Source organism: Stegodyphus dumicola, chromosome 6, assembly GCF_044657685.1.
Source record: "Stegodyphus dumicola isolate Sdum_Otavi_A_Nest chromosome 6, ASM4465768v1".
NCBI lineage: Eukaryota > Metazoa > Arthropoda > Arachnida > Araneae > Eresidae > Stegodyphus > Stegodyphus dumicola.
Genome location: NC_140773.1, coordinates 35,391,188 through 35,412,858, shown reverse-complemented (window position 1 = coordinate 35,412,858; position 21,671 = coordinate 35,391,188). Strand labels below are relative to the sequence as shown.

Genomic DNA, 21,671 nt, shown 5'->3' with positions numbered 1-21,671 from the left:
AGATATACGTTTTAGAGAATTCGCTGTATCTACAAAAATAATTTACGGTTTCCACTACAGTTCCTTTTTGTAACTGGATAACGCTGCATTATAATCAAATCATAAGAAAGCGTTTTAAATGAATGATTTTGAAAAGAGAAAACTTTATGGTGGGGAAATTATCATTAGCAAGAATATGCAGGGTGTTTCATAGATCATGGGACAAACTTGGAGGGATGATGGAAAGTACTAAAAGATGTATTTTTTGTATAGGAATGTAGGGTTAAAAGTGAAGGCTTAAGGCTGGAACGCAAACAAACAACACGAGACGAAAATGTGTTTATGTACAAAATCAACGCAAAGTGCTTCTTTGCAGCAATACAGTATTCACAATAAATGTTCAAAAACGGGAACACTAACAGTAATAGAAACTATAGCTGTGATTGGCTGGCAATGCAGCGGTAGAGGGCGGTAGTGAGCCGGACAAACCACGATCGGATGCATCAGAGGATCATTCGAAACTCTGATGTCGAGCATGGTGGGTGAGTTAACGCACAGGGAAAAAGCTGACATGCATCTCATGTATGTCGCTGCTAATGGGAACGGCAGAGCAGGGCTAAGGTTATACCAGGAACGGTTTCCGAACAGGCGTATGCCGAAACACACAATATGCGAGAGGTTGCACTTGTCTCTGTGTGAAAACGGGTCGCTTGAAACCACCTCTGGTACTACGAGTGGAAGAGGAAGTGCACGACAACCTCGCATTGAAGAATCATCTTCCATTCAATGACACATTTTATATTCATACAATATATCATTTGAAGGAAATGTTCTGTTATCCCTTGACTGGATGAGTTGAGCTTTCAAGTTGATTTTTGACCCGAGGACAGTGCTTTGTATAAATGAGAGAAAAAAAAAAGATACAAATATTGTAGAGTAATCAGTTTTTTCGAAGCAGGAGACGTGAAATACAGTGTCATCGCCGGGATTCGAACCCTGGATTTCTCGAATACGCGTCGAGTATGCTTCCATTTACGTGACGAAGACATGCGAAAAAGACGTAGAAATTACCTTATATATATATATAATAAAATCCCATAGTCAAAAATACACTTAAAATTCTAACTGTATGTTCTTTTCATTTTTAATGGCGACGGCCTCTTATTTGAAAGTACGTGGAATTAAATCCACAGCCCCGTAGTGAAGTTGTTTGTCCTGCCTTTTCTACACGCACAGTTATAGAATGTTCTGGAGATATTTAAAGCGAACTGGAATGGCTGACGTCATTTCTTGGAAGCTCCGCCTTTCCAGAGGCTATAAAAGGACTCTCAAAGGAATATCGGGATCTTTCCTTTAATGTAACGATGCAGTAAACTTCATACAAAAAAGTTATTAGTAGTTCTTTTTTATTTACTCCGGAGATGGGATTTTTGTAACTGCTATTTCTCCTGAATAATAATAAATGGATTCTGTATTTTAAACTTATCGTCTGATACTTTAAGCTATGAATACATGTATGATTCTTCACCAATCTATTTATTCCGGACAAAAGCTGGTACATCACATATATATATATATATATATATATATATATACGTATATATATATATATATATATATATTAAAGAAGAACTGGGATTAAGGGAACCTATCGCCAAATCCTGGTGGTGACGAATTATCATCCACTACTTTTTAGTTCGGGCGCCAGTTTATAGTTATTACAATTTTTTTTTTGAAGCAAGAGACGTGAAAAATATGCAGCGCCTTCTCTGGGACTCGGATACGGGACCTATCGTTGGACCAATTACACCACTAAGGCGTGCGGAAAGGAGGAAGAAATTAACCTTTTAATATAATGAAATTCTTTAAAAGACACTAAAAGGCTATTTAATTTTGTTCTCATAAAATGAGGAATCTCAATTTTTTTAATGTATGACAGAGACACAGAGAACATTGTAAAACTTTTAAAAGGAAAAAATGCTACTGCAAAAATTCTTTCGGAAAGTGGTTACATTTATGTAACAAACTGAAACATGCTCAGCCACATGCAGCATCACCACTAATACTATATTTTTTATTCGTAACGAGGGAATTGTAGTATTATTTGTTCGTTAATTGAAAAAGAGCATAGAAAGAATATTTGCGAATATAGTCAGCTTTCAAATAGTACTTACTCTCTAAGGAATGAATCTCTCAGATGTTATGAGTTACGATTTTTTGAAAGGAGTACATTAACAAACTGCTATTATACTGAAATGTGTTAAGTGATAGTAAACAGATTTTTCTAAAGATTAGACGAGGCATAATGCATTCAGTATTAAAATGCATTTGATGACGAAATTTCTTTTATGCTAACATACATTTTTTCTTTTCATTTAAACGTTGCAAACATGAATGGGTCCTCTAATAGTTAATCTCTGTTTTTCCTTTCTCACTTAGATACGAGACGAAATAGTTTATCTGTTTGTATTTTGTAAATTTTAATAATATTGTATTACATTTTCTGGATGTCTATAGATAAGATTTATATCAGAATGCAAAAGGGAAGTCAGCTGGCATGTTCAGATCTTTTATTTTATTCACAGTAATGCATTAATTAATAAATGCGGTAGTAATGTCTCAGAAGAGTCATTTTATTACATTAAACGATGAATAATGTAAACTGATAATCAAATACAAAAGACTGTTAATAAACCTAATTCTCCGAATGTAATTAAATATTTATTAGTTATAATGCCGAATTTTGTCTCATTTATTTTGTTTTCTTATAACAAAAGCTTTTCTCTTGTTAAGGATATTGGAATTTATATGCAACCTTCTGTTGACACGAGCTTAGGATTGAGGAAATGTGATGGTTAATTACCCATTTGATCTCAAAACTCATCAAACAGTACTAACCTTAGATGTCAAATCTGCTTCGAGCTCTAAAACCTAAAGTTTGTATTAGAATTTGTGCTTCTGATATTAATTTAAATATAAAAGAGCTATTTCTGATGTATGAATAATTAGCAAATATTTCAAATTTATTTCTGTAAATTATTATTTGCGTATATTACAGAAAGTAACGTTAAGTAGGTCTGGAAAAGGATTTACACGGAACTGATCGATTAAGAACATCTGATAGCTACTTTAAGGACTTAGTGATTGATAAATGAAGTTTTCCCCAGAGAATACGGCTATTATTAAATATTTATTGTTAATTCACCTTAAATGCTCTTACAGTAACTCTTCTTAATGTTCTTCTATTCGCCAGATTTAGAAAAGTTATTTGTCTCCTGAAGAATTCGAGAGATGATTGTTGTTGTTATGATGTAGTCGAGGTATTAGTTTATTTCGAAGCAGAAGACGTCAAAAATGGAGTAATGCCCTCGCCGGGACTCGAACCACGGATCTCTTGACTACGCGCCTGGTGTGCTGACGATTACACCACGATGGCATGCTAAAAAGACGGGAGAAATACCTTATAATGTCATGATGAGGACTATTCAAACAGTGGCGTAGAAGAGGATGACACTCCTAGCAATCTCCAAAATATTATCATTCTAGAGGCTTGGTTTCTTAAACAAAACCCCAATTTTTAACAGTTCGGCAAGGATGGCTGCACATTAAAAAATATGTGCAATTTTTATTTCTGTGCCCGGGATGCAATTATTACAGTTTCTGTAGGTTTCCCTACCGTCTATGTCAATTTTCCAAGATCTGTGATGGTCAGTTCTAAGCCTGACTACTGTTTTAGTTAGATGTCAATCTCCATTAATGCAAAAGAACATTCCAAGATTCAAATAGTATTAAAAATAATCATGAAAGGCTAACAAGTTATCAAGGTATTTAATGAAACCTCATTTTTTATGAAAACCATACTGAACCGCTACATATTCTTTATTGTTGCATGCGTACGGGTTCGTTTGAACTGAATGCACGCGTCCGATGAAAGGTGAACACAATTTATTATTATCACAACAAAAATGCTTAATTTTCCTCAGATATTCGTTCAATATTACAATATCTCACAGTAGTTATCTTTTAACTATTTAAACGTTCAAGAGAAATTAATTCAAAACAGCTAGAGAAAGCTAATCCGCAAATTCACTACAGTCAACAAGAGCAGTTTTCTAAACAAACTCTTCAAACAACAACAAACTAAGTAACAGAATTGAGAGGTTTTCCTCCTTATTATAAGATTTTAAATCGCGCGCGAGAATTTTCTTGAAAGTTCTCGAAATCAAAAAGAGATATTTATTTATTAAATGTTAGATGTATGTGTTCTTGTATTTTTAATTTTTCGGCTTAGCTTTCCTTCGTCACGCGCTGCACTGCACGGGGAATAAAACAATTTAATTTATAAATCAACTAAGATTAGCTATTTAAATAACAAATCCGTAACACTGCCACCTTCTCAAGGACTGCACGTCCCGGGCAGTACAGTCCCTGGACAGGAAGCCAAACTTACAAATAAGGCATAAGTGCAATAGTAAGCATTACATTACAATAACAAACAACATGAACAATAAATGCAGTAACTAACTTTAAACAAATCAAATACTATTAAATACTAAATACAAGTCAAATACTAAATACAAATCAAATACAAATCAAATACAAGTCAAATACTAAATACAAATCAAATACAAGTCAAATACTAAATACAAATCAAATACAAGTCAAATACTAAATACAAATCAAATACTATCAAATACTAAACGCAAATCAAATACTAAACACAAATCAAATACTATCAAATACTAAATATAAATCAAATGCTATCAAATACTAAATACAAATCAAATACAAAATACACATTTAGAAATATAAAGAACCGTGATCTTACACTATTTACAATTATTTACATTGCGTACTATGGCCATAGTAATGAACTAACTTTTCGTAATGAACGACTTTAGGTTCAGAGTTTGAAGACTTACGTATCTGAACCACGAGGCCATCCAGCCTGTTTCGGACTGTGTACGGATCATCCCAATGTGACTGTAATTTCGGAGAGTCCTTTTCGTCGAATTGGGTTTTCGTCGAATTGGGTTTTCGTCGAATTGGGTTACACAACCACAACTTGTCTCCTTCTTTGAATCTGAGTCCAGTAGCTCTCGTGTCGTATCTGGTCTTCACTTTCTCCGTCGCCAAGTTCACTCGCTTTTGTTCGGAACGGTGCATCTCTTTAAACGGGACCTGGACATCTTGGATGTATTTCTCAGACAATGAAGGCGCAACCGTAGGGCGACCGAACAGGCGGTCACAAGGCAGACGAAGGTCTCGACCGAAGAGCATCTGGGATGGAGAATAGCTGGTAGTCTTGCAATTCTTTTCGACCCTAGTATGATTTCGGTAGCTTCCCGAGCTGGGTCTTTCGGACAAGGCGTCGGCATTTCCAGCTGAGGATCCCTGCTGAGGATGGATAGTCATGTCATCAGATGCTGAAAGCAGATTGTTGTTTTTGAAGTCTAAGGAAAAATTTTATTTCCTTAAAAAGTCCAATCCGAGTATGCATGGATCTGTAATATCCGCCACATAAGCCGTATGGTGGTAGGCGGCACTTCCAAACGTGATGTTCACGCTTAACTTCCCAGCTATGTCGTTCTTATCACCAGATGCAGTCTCGAGGTTAAGACAAGAAGGCGTCCAAATAAGTTTATCTTTAAACTGTTGAGCTAAATCTCTCTGAATGATAGTAACATTAGATCCTGTGTCAATGATCATATTGCAAGGAACTCCATCGATATGCCCATTGATGGACAGTCCGTTACTGTTGCCATTCACTGTAGAAATCTTGAGTGCTTTAAAACAAGGTTTTTCATTATCTGGCAACCTGCGTTTCTCGATATCATCATTAATTTGTTTCTTCCGTCGTTGCCAAGAAATGGTATTAGTTTCCGTACCCTGGGGGTTCTGCAATTCCTTCGTACGTGGCCTTCAGCTCTACAGTTCCAGCACTTTGGTTTCTTGTCACTCCTTATTCGTCCTATGGCCTTTAATTGTCTGTTCAACTCGTCTGTCTTATTTTCCGTGCTCTGTGGTGTTCTGCAGTTCCTTCGTATATGGCCTTCAACACCGCAGTTCCAGCACTTTAGGGTCGGTTTCTTCTCACCAATATTCTGTCTCAAAGTATTCACTGGTCTTGTTAAATCATCCGTTTTATTATGCGTGCCCTGGGGTATTCTGCAATGCCGTCGTATGCGCCCTTCAATATCACATGTCCAACAACTTAGAGCCACTTTGTTCTCACTTCTACTCCGTATCAAAGCATTGACTTCTCTGGCTAAATCATCTAAACGAGCCATCAGTTGATCCACTCGCTCGTGGACTCGCACAGCTCTGACTGGGTAGCGATCTCTAAGAGTTGCTTGCTGGACTGTCTCAAACTTCCCGGCGTACAATAGAGCGGTTTTTATGTCCTTCACATCCGCCATTCGCAGAGCTTTCTGTATTTCAGGATCTCGGATGCCGTCGATGAAATAGTGCAGCGACAGGATTTCTCTTGTTTCTGTGGTGCACTCCGAAAAGGCGAAATGGGACAGCCTTTCAACATCTGTAGCGAGTTCCGGGAGTGTTTCCGTGGTTCTCTGTTGGCGGGATTTTAACTGAAGCCTACTGTAATCTTTCAAACATTTTTCTCCAAACCGTAGCTCTAATGCGCCGAATAGAGCTTCGAAATCTGCCCTTTGGTTTTCGGGAAGAGTCTGAAGAATATCCGCTGCGTCTGCTCTCAAAGAAGAAGTGAGATGACAGGCCTTAGTTTCGGAATCCGATCCATACGCTTCATCAACCATAGAAAATTGTGTCTTATACACTTGCCATGAGGTCTTCCCATCATATGGGAATATCATATATCAGAGAGGGACGAGCAGGCATAGACAGAAATTTAAAACCTTCAGAATTGTTTCCTGCTGTCGCCATGCACTTCTTTAGGCTGTCAACTTCTTTTGCGACGGCAGCAGAAACCCTGTCATCAATTTGTTGTTATACGGCAGAGACCTTTTCTTCAATTTCTCCAACTCTGTTTTCAACCGTGTCAATTCTGTCTTCTATAGCTTCAAATTTGTTTTCTATTATGCACGTGATTTCTCTCTTACTTTCCTCTTGGCCCACATTGATTTCTGCTTTAACAACTTCCATCATTTATAGAACGGCTTTCATTTCCTTTTTAACGGATTCTTCCATCTCTTTCTGACCAGCTTCCATCTTTTCCTGACCAGATTTCATCTCATCTTTCATTTCTCCTTTTCTCGCTCTCATTTTCTCCTTAAACGAGGCAAAGGCTGATATCAATTGCCTTAACTGTTCTTCCATCGCTCTTGTTATTTGCATTCAATTCCCGCTCCTGACACCAAAAATTGTTGCGTGCGAACGAGTTCGTTTGAACTGAATGCACAAGTCCGATAAAAAATGAACAAAATTTATTATCACATCAAACATGCTTAATTTTCCTCAGATATTCGTTCAGTATTACAATATCTCACAGCAGTTATCTTTTAACTATTTAAACGTTCAAGAGAAATTAATTCAAAACAGCTAGAGAAAGTTAATCCGCAAATTCACTACAGTCAACGAGAGAAGTTTTCTAAACAAACTCTTAAAACAACAACAAACTAACTAACTGAATTGAGAGGTTTTCCTCCTTTTTATAAGATTTTAAATCGCTCGCGAGAATTTTCTGGAACTTTCTCGAAATCAAAAAGAGATATTTATTTATTAAATGTTGGATGCACGTGCTCTTGTATATTTAATTTTTCGGCTTAGCTTTTCTTCGTCAGGCGCTACATTTGCACTGCACGGGGAATAAAACAATTTAATTTATAATTCAACTAACATTATCTATTTAAATACCAAATCCGTAACAATATATTATACAAGCTAAACAAACATAGATTTTTCTTTGAAACAGAGATTATTAATATCAAAGCAATGAAGATTTTCGTTTAAAATTTACAGAAATATTGAGCATGTAAACTGAAACTCTACAATATATAAAATCTATATATCACTGCTTGCAATTAGAAATATTCATCTTTCGAAATCATTCATCAAAAGAAAATTTTGAATGTTTAATATATAACAGTTTGATAAAATTTAATGTTTAAAAATCCCATTACCTGCTTTTAAAGTAATGGCATATTTTTACCAATATCATTCTTTTCAAAGTTACCATTAAAAGAGGCATATTTTGAAATAAGACAGAATTAGTATTTGCGACATTATTCTCTTTGAACTATTTTCCGCGCTTCGTCTCAATAACTTTGATCAATCCCATTACAGATTTCAATTTTTATAAAAACTGAATATTTTCATTCTTACATTTATTGTCAGATTTTTCGTATACTGATATTTTTCTTTCATATGTTAAATATAAATTTAAAAACATTCTTTTCTTAAGTTTTGAAAACATATTAAAGAATTCAAGAGATGTAAAATTTCAAAACATTAAATACATTTTTCAGTGTGTTACTGATTTCCATTATAGGAATATTTTTGTGAATGAAACATTTTTGTGACGCATTTAACTCAGAAGTGGGAGTCGAAGCCAGAAATTTTCAGGCTTCGAAGAATTTTCTTATTGCCATTCATTTTGTTTAATTTTTTATATATTATATTATAAATTATTTCCATTCTAGTTGACTGTTCCAAAAACATATAACATTACTTATTATATAGCTATGGGCATTAATATTATCTTCCACAAATCAGAAATAATGTTCAAGAAGAAAAAAATAGTCATAATTTTGAACATTGTTGGAAACAAAAATTTTAATTTTGTAACTGAGATGAGAAGTGCAAGATTCAGTGAGCTAAGACAGTATTATTATTTTAATGAAATGAAAAATAACTATCAGACTAAGGTTTTCTGACTAGTCTTAAGTTTAATTTATCTTAGAGTGAATTTCTATACATAATTAAATATATTTGATTGCATTGTTGACCTTGGGTATTATTGTAATATTTTTTAACTCTTTTTAGGATTTGCAACTATTAGGGCCAGAAGCAGTGGTCATTTTTTATGGATGCACCTAATAGGCGGCCACCGTTACCTCCTATGAAGAGACAGATTTTATATCCATGCTTTCGTCTTGATTCGAACCTGTGCTCTTCGATGCTGCAGTCAGAGTCACTAATCACATTCCCATCTGGACGGCACTATTCTAAAATTGTATATTGTTTTTTTATGCATTTGCTTATATTCCTTAGAATAATAGTTTTAGGGTTATTTAATCTGTTGAAATTTTTGCCATATGTTTGGGTGCAAGTATTTGCTTCTTATATAAAACTCCAACAAATTTTAAATTGAAAAAATAGCTGAAGTAGAAAGACAGATAGCAGTAAATATGTTTGGGACAGATCTTGATGACACATTTCGTTGCCAAGCTTGCTATATTCGGCTATATTTATCGAATAACGCGACATTTTTTAGGATTCGTTAAAATGAATTTTCGAAACACAACGAACGATTTTCTCAGTTTCTATCAGTTCAGGTAAATCCCAGTTTCTATCAGCTCAGGTATCAGCTGTATCCATAAATTTGAGAGCCAGAAGGAGCTAGTCAGTAATGAAACTGAGAATTAGCGGTGTTTAAAGAGAGTTAACTAAACTGATCTTTAAAGTTTAATTTGTGAGAGATTTTGGATATTTCTCTTACCCTAAGGAGAATTTTATAGTTTTATATCAATTGCTAAAAATAAAATGTAAAACATGTACAGCTCACTTCTAGATCCCAAACTCTTATCGAGATTCTAATTGGTGGATTCGATGAGCTTCTCATATGAGTAAATAAGTGCACAGTTAATCCACTTGTACAAGCTTAATTGCAGCGGCTTAGTTGTAGATTTTTTTAAGACCTGGATTTGAATCCTGAAGAATGCAATTGCTACTTGGTAACTTTCAATGGGTTTCCCCATATGTAACATGCAACGTTTGCCCATATGCAACGTCAGTTTGTAACGACCTCCATAAAGGCCTTACATCCCAGTCCTCACAGATAAACCTCGAATTGTACTGCTTTAATAACCTAACCCTCCCATTTACAATTTTACTAATAATGATTTTTGTTAGCTGCATTTTATGATGTCCTTAATTTGATTTTATCCAGTTCCTTGTTCGGTCTAAACTGGAAACCACGTTGATCATTTAACAGGAAAACGTGGTTCAAGAAACAAGCTATTTGTCTGGCTGAGTAATTTTCGTATTGCGCAATATTTATTTTGTGTGTAATGGTTGTTGCTAAAGATCAGTATGCAGTGGTTGCGTTTGATAGTATTAAATATTCTGCTTGGAATCTAAGCGGTTTTTGCTGCAAAGAAACTAGTTCAATGTTTAGAAACATGATAGACACTACTGAAGGTTTTAAAGTAATTAAAAGTGAGAAAGCATCTGCGCTCCTAATGTTTCTACTGAATGATAAAATGCTGGGAAGATAATCGGTAAATCTTGCACGGTAGAAACTCTGTACCGTTTATGAGTCAAAAAGAGCGGTAAATAAAAAATGACTCGTTGCGCAGAATTAATATAATTTGTTAATAAAGTCTTTTTTTCTTAAAAGGTATTGAACAGAAGAAATTAATTACGCCTCCGAAGAATTATGCAAAAATTCAGAGACGGATTTAAATGCCTTTAAGAGCAAGAATGTGGAAAATGTGATTGTGGAGTGGATAAGTACACGAGGGTCTTTTAGCGATTCGTACACTCTTACGGTCATGTTCTCAGAAAATTTACGCTTCTGTTTCTTCAATGATAGTCACCGCATACGATTGTGGCGTCGATGTGGAAACAGGTCCAATCCGACAGCAACAGTGGTAGGCCCAACAACACAGCATTTTGGGTTTGGGGCGCAATTACGCACGATTCCACGCTACCCCTAGTACGTATTCAGGGCAATATGACAGAACAAGGATACATGGATGATATTCTGTGGCCGGTGACACTCCCGTACATTCAGGGAATGCCGTTTATCAACCGAAGTGCAACAGAAACATTCAGGGGAATGCCCTTTATCAACAGTTTTCCAGTGCCCTTTATAAACAGTATAACACCTGACCACGCACTGCTCGCATGCTTTAAAAGTGCACCTTTTGCTTTAAAAGTGATTGAGTTATGCCGCTGTTAATTTCGGTTAGGGTTTATTTTCTTTAGTTAATCTCCATACAACAGTTGTGGAATTATCACGTGTAAGGATTATTTTATTAAACGTGTAAGGATGCTATGCCTAACGTAATTGTTTATATTTGAAACTCTTAGTAGTATAGTGAACTAAATAAATTCGTGCACCAACTAAAATGCCTTTTTGCCCAATAAGACCGAAATTTAACTTGTACACAGGTTCTTGTAATAAATTTTGTACACAGGAATTGTGCATATTTATGTGTTCTTGTTCGTTGGCTGAATTGCTTGTTTTCCAATAGAATTTTAATTTTCGATGCAAAAAACTTTTTATCTGCTTTAACTGTATTTAATGTTTTTTTTTTTTTTTTTTTTCTGCGTTTTTACAATTTTTAATGAAGATGATTTAAGTTTTTATGTACTTTTGCCTTGCAGTGAACGACAGTAAGTAATTGATTGAATGAGAAATATATGTATAATGAAATTCCAGGAAATAAGTTTAAATGAAGTGCTGCCAAAAATGTGCATAATTTAATAGGCCGTACGAGGAAGACATGTGGAATGCACATCAGAATTTTTTTAATTAGTTTGACTTACGAGCTGAAATAACCAAAAACTAACTAAATTGCTCAATTAATTATAATGTATTTATGATATTTGATAAAAATTAATGGATTTGAAATGTGATAATTCAAAAACAGCATTAAAGGTTAACGCTTTAAAATACTTTTTTATTAAGTAAATTTAATATTAAGAGTGAATTCTGAAATAAGCAAGTTAAGGAATTCTTTATAAAAAATGAAGCATATTTTGGCTTTAAGTAATTTAATTACAGGGCTGCAGATTTTTTTTTCATATTCATAACCAAATACACATGAGAATATTCAGATTTTAAATTTTAAATTAGTGGCGCATATCTACTGAAAGTAATACTTAAGCTTTTATCCTTTCAATTTATGTCATTAAGCGAAAACTTTCACAACTAATTTAATATACCAATTTGACGTTTCTGCTAAAAAATTCTATTTATGCATTGCATCTAAGAAAGTAAATGTTTGCTTTGAGGGCGAAATGAACTTCCTTGTGATACCTTAATTAAGCCTTTAACCAATTACTTCAAAGAAATGCTTATTTTTGGCAACTTTTGACTTCACTTTGTACTTTTATAAACTGGTACAGTACACATATTTTCTTTTGCTATGAGATTAATCTGTAAACATTGTGTGCTGAGATTTTTCGTAAATGGTGTTATCTAATTTTTATTAAAGTGTATAAATATGACATTTTGATTTTGCATTATTACAATAAATTTATTACACAAATAAACATTATTTATTTATTGAATGCAAATTTTTAACATTGTTCTGTTGCTGCAGAGTTGATGGATTAAAGTTTCTTGTTATGGCAATATAACCATAGTTTTAAACAAGAGGTGTGCTTTGTTTTTTAATTTCATAAAACCCGAATACATTTAAAATATTGTTACGCAACTGTTTAATGTTCTAGATATGAATAATCAGAGACTATTCCAATGAAATAGAAGATATCTGCAGCAAAGCGAAGTACTTTTAAATTGCATGGCGGCACACTGAAGGCTAGTAAAAATTCTGATGTGTACACCACATGACTTCCTTGTACGAAATATTAAATTATACACATTTTTCTGCATATCTTTTAAACTTATTTTTTCCAATTTCTCAGTTGCCACTTAGCGGAAAGGCAAAAATGCGTAAAAGCTCAAAATACGGCTAATCTTTGGAATATGGTAACACGTAGTTTGGCGACATTTTGGTAAGACAATAAAGGTTACTAGCTAGGACTTTAGCAGTGTACATGGACAAAGGTCAAGAGTGTGCACAATGCCATTTTTGTGCAATTCTGGGACTTTTTGTACATAAAAATAGGTCGACGTGTACGTGTATGTGCAATTCTTAAAAACGCGGCAAGCAGTTCGCGATTCTGCACATTCTCCCAATTTCGCACCTAATCTTCGTCATGATTAAGCACTTTTGTTCCATAAAAGTTCTAGCATAAACGTAATTCAGCTAGCAGATTGTTTGTGGAAAAAAAAGTGCCTTTATTTCGTGAAAATAAAATGGTGTCCAAACAAAAACTAGCAGATTGCTGTAGCAGATTTGGTCACCAAAATTTCGCCAAAAAATCGCCAAGTTACCATAATACAAGGATTAACTCAAAATACTTTCATTAAAACTTGAAAGGTATGGAAAAACAAAGCACCAAAGTCAAAATAATTAAAAAAACAGCTTTCACAATTCTTTGAAAAAGCAAGGAATTCGGACAGCAGGCAAGAAAGCTCTTCGATAGACAAAACGGATCGACAAAGAAAACATTACTGAAAGTTTTTCTTTTGGTTCCACTCAGGCAAAAAGACACTGAAAGTCTTAATTCACTATTCTGCTAAGTTTCAAATGTAAACAAATATGGCTGTTATGGTAAAAAAATTAGGCTTAACTGCACTTAAACAACAACTTTTAAATTATTGATAACTCTGCAACTATTGCAGGAAGATTAACTGAAGGCATAAAAACCTTAACTGGTGCATAATTCAATAATTTTTACAGCACAAAATGCACAATTTACCAACATATAAGAATAAAACTCTGAGCTCACTCAGCCGAGTAACAGAGTGGTTGTGTATAGATATATATATCGTTTCACAAGGAAAAAGTAGATACGTGCAATTAATTCACATATGATCTTAGAATTTAAATTATATTGTAAATTAGTTCGCAGCAGTAATATTTTTATTTCTTTTTAATTAAAATTTCTTAATTAAATTTTAATTTAAATTTTATATTTGCTTTATACGAGTAAATAATATTTGTTAAATATATACATATATATATAATTACATTCGATAGTAGTCAAAGTGAATATTTTCGTTGAAATATGACACTCTATAAATTTTTCGTGATTGCAATACTCCCTTTACTTCATGCAAAGAACTAAAAAACTGAAAACTGAATTTTGATTTTATTACCATTATTGTACAGAAAAAGAAAAAAGTTTCGAAATGTAAACAAAATTGTAAAACGTTCAGTAGCAGAAAAAGGATGTTTACATAAAGAAATAATTTTCTGGGTGAGTTTGAGATGAATTAATGAAATCTTCATAAAACGGTTATATAATTACAAAATTGTAGTGGAGAAAGATGGCAAAAAATCATAAAAAGCATGTACATCTTCCCTGCGACGTGAGTCTCATTTTATTTCACATCTAGTTAAAGATCAGCGAAGCTGTAATACTGTCTAGTATTCTCACTCTACTAAAAATCTATAAAATATTGCGATAAACTTAATAGACAAAACAAGCACGTGAAGCATAGTAGTGTTCACTGACATCCATTGTCGGAACAAAATTTTAAGGTAATATCATCGAATGAATAGATCCAAGAAATCAATAGATTCAAATCTCTTTTCTGCTCAAATGCTTTGAAAGCTAAGCTAAGATGTAATGTCCCTAATGGATTACGCTGAAGACGTTTTCGTCGGTGCAAGTGAGTTGTAGTGCGAGTTATGGATATGATTTAATACATAAATAATAAATACATTCTACCATCTTCTAATTAATGAGAGTCGTTGAATAAAATGAGTGACTGTTGCGCTGCCATGCTATAAAGTACACAGGAAACACCAGAATGGATCAAAGTGTCCTTCATTAGTTGTTATGCAAGCTTCACGCACCCATCACATGGAATTCAGAATATTCTAGAAGTTTTCGGTGTCATTGAGGATATCATACAGCAATATTTTCATATACCCCAGCAAATATCAATTAAGGTTTAATAGGTCCGGCAATTGAGCCGGTTAACGCACTAGACCACCACTCCCGATATACTGTTGGCCAAATATAATGTCTAAATCATTTCGGAAGTTATGGAACGGGCTTAGAAGAGCGTAGGCCTTCATCATGCGGAAACCATAATGAAGATCACTTCAATGCAGAAAGCTTTTGGTCATACTTAGTAGCAACACATACTCCAGAAATGTCAAGCACTTGTTACCAGTCAGATGAAGATTCCACTGGAAGGCTCGATAACAGGAAGTATTCGATAGGATTACATTCATTAGGAAGGGCTGACTATAGAATTACGTAAGAAGCAATAGAAATGCCCGATTCTCTAGAATAATAGATCAAACATTTACTATGAAACTGCTCTGCACGGCTTAGCTTCATCTCGTCCTATGGTTCACCTCCTTTCTCATCTGGACATTGTGTGAAATAAAGGTTAGATCCCTGTGAAAGATGATCGTTCGGTGAACAACACTAAAGCAGGGGAAAGTGTATCTGTAGCACACTGCTGAGGAAACCATTGTACAAGAAGAGTTGCAGGAGCATATTCATCTAACTGAAGTGTCCAGACTCTGCTGCCACGTGATGTCGATTACTAACATCATTGCGTTCTAGCCGACGCCCCCCCCCTAGAATAAATTTATAAAGTATTTCTCCCACCTTCTTGGCATGCCTTCGTGGTGTGGTGGTCTGCACGCTGAGCACGTATTTCAGAGGTCTGCGGTTCGATTCCCGGCGAAGACATTGCTTATTTTTCATCTCTCTTGCTTCAAAGTACCCAATGTTTCTACAGTGGCACCCGAACTAAAGGGGTTGTGGATCATGATTCTCCACATCCAGGATTTGGGGATTGGGTCCCCTATAAAACCCCACTCGCCATTTAAAAGGCGGAGTATATAAGGAATTTCTCCCAACTTCTTGGCATGCCTTCGTGGTGTGGTGGTCTGCACGCTGGGCGCGTATTCCAGAGGTCCGCCGTTCAATTCCCGGCGAAGGCATTGCTCATTTTTCATCTATCTTGCTCAAAATACTTAATGTCTCTACAACTTGATTGTTGGTGAATATATATCTCGGAAGCAAATCGGCATCTTGAGTATAACCACATTCTAATTTTTGCCTTTCTAGTCAGTCAAAGCCATTTTCTTTGTCCATCATGTCAGTTATTTTTAAAAGATTCATATTACAGCTCTTCAAACTGCATTTTCAATCCTAAACTGCCATCTAATTAATCTTTATATCATAGAAAAATTTCTCTAGAACAAAATTCAAAATTTATCTTTAACATAAACCACGTTTCTGCCGTGCGATGCATGGGATGATTTTCATTGAGTAGTGTAGATTAAAATGCCAAAGCACTATGAGCTTAGCTATAAAGAACCATGTCTAGACCTACTATGCATGCAATCCTTAATCGCGTTAAGGCAAAAGTAATTTTCCGATTGCTGCAACATAAATTCAGTCATTTATCTTTTATCTCATTCGTTTTAGATCTCTAAACAGCTTACGATCTCTCTCATGTATTCGTTTGGGCAGAGCTTCATGAAAAACCACCGCATAACAGCGTATACGTAAAGAACTAGTTTAGGAAATCGCCTTAGGAAAAGCCTCGAAAACTTTCATTCGGATGCTGCATTTTTATTTCGTGTAAAACCTCCTACTCAAAACAATGTCTGGCGATGTTTCATAGGGTTTTTGCTGTCTAACGAATAATGTATAGGTTAAAGTGACAACCTGAATTAATGGTTGTCGACTTAGAAGAGCAAACGGAACGAACAATAAAAAAAGTTTATTTTCTACTAAATCGTTTATCAAATTAAATGCATTAGGGATTATATATATAAAAATTCTAGCTTAATAAATGTGACATTCTATTTGGTTCGGAAAATAATAAATAACTAACTAAATAAAAATAAAAAAGAAGAGGCAAGGAAATATTTCATGCAGCTCTAATCAAGGAGCTTCATTAACTCCATTATCTAAAGAATTAGCAAAATAAAAATGCTTTAAATGTATGCAAGGTAATATTTGAGACTTTTCTTTTTCAGTTAACTTCATATTGACTATTTAGATAGAATTTAATGTATCGTAAGAGTTTTTTGATTTATAAAAGGTTTCTTTCAATGTTTCAATTCCTGTTAAATTTATATTCCGAAAAATAACTGTTTATTCTGCAGAACAGGAATAATAACACTAATAAATATCTTCATTACATTTCATTAGTTGTATTGTTATTATATGCATTTTAAAAATTTCACTAAACATTTTACCAAAGCTATTTATTTAAATAAGATGGATTTTAATTTAACTTTCGTACATTATATAATGATAAAATCTGATATTCTGAGTTGATGCATTAAAAATTATTGAGTTTATTATTAAGAAACTTCGAATTAATTTAAAGGCAACTGAAATTGATTTATCTGGGGCAACATTTTTTTCCTTAGATTTTATATCATATTTTGAGTCTTTAAGTTTGTTTCATTAATTAAGTGTTAAAAATTAAAAATCAAATAATTTTTACCGATTGAGTAACACAGATTGAGTTCTAAAATAAGCAAAACGTTTTACAAATTCTAGTATGTTATTGTAAGGCAAGTATTTATCTTCAGCTTACAAAAGTCATAGATTTATGAGAAAGAGAACAAGAAATGGCATGCTTGTCAAAATCGATTTTATATGAATTATCTTTTTCTAGGTTTCATGCGTTGACTATCTGTTAAAATCTATTTAAAATAAAATAGATTTTTAGCATTAACATTAATTTCAAATCCTTTTCGATGTAAAGTAACACGTGAATTCATCTGGTAAAAAAGAATGTTAAATTATTTTCAATATCTTCAAAATCATTAATTACCTAACAGAAAATCTTTTATAAAGTATTTTTATAAACTTTTCTATAAAGTATATAAAAAGATTAGTTAAAGTTATCAGGGGTTACGTTTGTTAGTGTAATAGTTACAGAGCGAGGATAAGGATCTGCAGTCAAAAATCCTATTTTACCACATTTTTGCTTTTTTACTTGTGATTGGCTTGTCATTTTATTTCATCTTATAAGATAGATTTCTTTTAAAAAAACCAGCAATTAATAAATTAATATTGTTTTAAATTTCAGTAAATATTTAAATTTATTTGGTAGAATTATTATTTTTGTACATTATTGTAATATTTTGTGCTGTTTGATTTTGTTATTTGGATATTCGCTACGTTTAGGATCATAAGTTTAGGGGTTATTTTGTGTGTAGTTGAATGTTCGGCCTCGAGTTTTGTACGTGAGATTTTCTTTGTATGGAATCGTAATTATTTCTATTCTGAGACCAGCAACATTTAAATTTAAAAATAGCTCAAGTAAAATACGAGTTTATGCGAAGAAGCGCTTCTGAATGGTCTTAAGAAATTTTCGTTGGTAAGCTGAAGAAGACTTACAAACGATTCTTTCCTAAGCTCCTGCTACGATATGTATATATGGTCCAAGGGGTCTGTGATATTTAGAACCACTTAGCCGAAAATAGTCGGCTAAGTGGTCGACTCCTCTATTTACCGACACAGATATTTAGCCGACACATAAATGTAGTCGGTAAGATATTTTGTTGACAAAATGTTTTATCGACAAACATTTCTAATTATAGGCGTTTTGCTGACAAAGCGTATAATTAGAAAAAAAATATGCAACAGTATTTCAGTAAAACTTATCCATATTTATCCAACAACTATTTAATATTAATCTTATCTGCAAAATTGTTCGGTGTCTGCTTATATTGAGCTTTTAAGGCATTTTCTACCCTATCAGTAAAATTCGTTGTTCTATTATTAAAGATCCCATACCCCACTTCATTTCTTCCGGAATTATGCCATAATGTCAGTGTAGTTTTACATATATCATGGAACATGAATCCCGAATTCGAGAAGAAGAAATAAACAAATTTTGTTAGGTAACCACAACTGGACACTTAATCATAATTTTGACTTTGCTTCTGCAAATATCCGTAAATCTTCTTCAGTTCTTAAATTATATTTCTTCGCATCTTTTCACATTAACACAATTTTTTCTTCTTTAGTTAATGGCACTGATTATTGAAACTAGCTCTTCCTAGCACTTCCAAAATTCTAATATTTTAAATAATTTACAGTTAATTACTGTCTATTTCAAATGATCAGGGAATGTTCGTTTCCGCTTTGCTTCACTATTGCTTTCCATGCAAAATCTTATCTCTCTCCTCATTCCTGAAATTCCCTCCCCGTTCTGAAATAGATCGAAATTAATTTCAAAATACACAGCAAACCTTAGGTACATTCCTTTTGTTCGAAGTATACGGCCAAATTTTACTAAGGCATTGTCGCATGTTTTTATATAAATATACTCGTTGTCAGTAAAATTCCTGTCGGCTAAATTAAATGTATTGCCGGTTAAACATATTGTCCGTTCAACTGGTAAGATTCTTATCGTCTAAATATTCCATTCGGTTGAATGTCCTGCCAGCTAAAAATTCCTATAGGTTAAATGTCCTGTCGGCTAAATTATCGATGTCGATTAACTGTCTTGTCGGCTCTGAAAGCCGACCAGACGTAGCAACAGACTTCGATAACTAGGCCGAATTAGTTGTTAATAATCTATGACATTTAGCAATTCAAAGAGGGTTAACAGAACTGCATGTTAAAGTTTGAGAATTGAGGATATTTCCCTTGCTCTAAGGAGGGAATTGTTCAATATCCGCAATCTGCTTAAGACATTTGCTGTTATTTTTCTTTGTTGCGGTTAATTATTATAAGATTTTATTTAGTTCACTGCTGGTGTTTGTTGCATGGTGAAATGTTTGTGATGGACTTTTAATCTACTTTTCCGTAATCAATCGAGTTCAAATTTTGTGCACACACACACAACTTGCGGATGATATTACAGTATGGTGAAAAAAATCTCTTAAAAATCATATTTAGATTATTTAAATTTACTGTTCGAACGATTTTACGCACACATCTTCGTTTAACGCGAAGACAAAAATCTCAGAAATTACTAATTGCACCATCAGATAGAGCGGAAAAAGTATTTTAAATAATGAAATTTTTTTTATCAAACTTAAATTATATTAAAAGAGATTTAATTTACATAATTTGTAATTTATCAATTATAAGAAACTTAATTTTGAACTGAATTTTCGAAAACCACTCCATCTTTCGATTATTTGAAGTTTGTGATTTGAATATTTCAAAATCTAAAAAATTTACCAGTTAAAACGTTTTGAATTTTTGCACAGATTATGAAGCAAACTCATTGTCCTTTTTGAGAACTAGAATGATTAAACGGAAAGAAAAAAATCGGGAAATCCTGGGTAAAGATAAGAGAGAAAGTTTCAAAAGAAGAAACTAGGGGATTGTTTAACTTTTGCTTTAAATTATGCTGCAATTTGTATTAAGGAAAAAAGTAAGATTTCTTTGCTGCCATTTCGAAATATAATTCAAGATTATGATTTCTTCACATCATTCCCCTTGCCGTAAATAATTATCTGCAGCATACAACAGAAATCTTATGCCATTTTATAAATAATCTTTCTCCTCCTCGTTTTTATGCGTAGGCTTCGTACTTACTTATATACATAGTATTATATTTTATGCGTCAACTTCTTACAGATCATTTCCACAAGATCATTCAATCACAAGAAAGAGCAGGTTTTAAAAAAATTATTAATGTTTAAAGTATTTGCAATGAAATATAACATTTTATTTTTTTGTGATCTTATGAATTTATACACATTTTTCTAAGCATTTAATTTAAATGTTGCTTTTATTATTTCTATATTTTATGGCATATCAAAATTCTAAAAAAAAATATTTATTTAACATTTTCGAATTTTTTTAACTAGCTTCAATTTTATATAATATTTGCCTAACTTCCTTATGATGTTATGGTGTTTGTCGCTGTGGTCAAAACACAGTAGTCGAATTTTAACTACTTCCTTTCCTGACAAACAATGAATGAAGTCCATATTTTTCATGCACACGCATTGTGGACAGCAATATGAAGTAACAAGGTGATATTTTCAAAATTTAATTAGAGTTTTCTCTCTCTCTCTCTTTTTTTTTTTTTTTTAAACTTAAAGATAAAATGATTTTTCAAAAATATATTCGTTCAATAAAAGAAATAAATTCTCAGAATTTTACAGTTGGCACCATGAAATACAGTGAAAAAAAAACATTTTGAAATGAAGTTAATACGTGATTTGTAACTTAATTTCTGATTTGGGGGCAAATTAGCTGTATTGTTTAGACGGTTAGTGTATTGGGGCAATACCTGTTCCATTCTGTAATGAAGTGTCTGGTGACCCATGCACGTTTACCTGTTTACCTATATTGTTTAGACCACTTCACATAAGAGAATAGTGGAATTATGGAAGCAAAAGAGTGATTAGTTATTGATGAAAAGCTGTTCTTCAATTGAGTAATTTGATTGATAATGTGTAACTGAGACTAAAAGGATAAAATTTAAAAAATATTATTATAAAATAAGCTTTTATTTAAAAAATAAATTCCTTCATTTATAAAATAATTAAGGAAACAAAAAAGAGAAATATTATTTATTTTGTAGTTTAATTGGAACAAAAGATTAGAAATATCTCTTTAGAGAATTCATCTGCAGTTTTATGCCACGATTTTACATAAATTGGTACTTGATTGAATTTATTAGATTTAGGGGACCATTCTAGTGTTATTTGTTTAGAGAGGTGAATAACTTCGTGAATATTTTCTTAAAGAATCCTCTCTTGTATTCATGCCATGTACGGTAAAACCGA

At 33.3% G+C, this 21,671-nt stretch overlaps 1 long non-coding RNA gene across 1 annotated transcript in view; it reads left to right on the top strand.

Moving 5' to 3' along the window:
- Positions 1 to 2,781: 2,781 nt before the first annotated feature.
- Positions 2,782 to 21,671, top strand: part of LOC118191027 (uncharacterized) — a 62,598-nt gene continuing 43,708 nt past the window's right edge. Inside the window, exons 1-2 of the long non-coding RNA XR_004758515.2 lie at positions 2,782 to 2,915; positions 8,944 to 9,133. This is a non-coding gene — a long non-coding RNA (uncharacterized LOC118191027). The remainder of the gene's footprint in view (positions 2,916 to 8,943; positions 9,134 to 21,671) is intronic.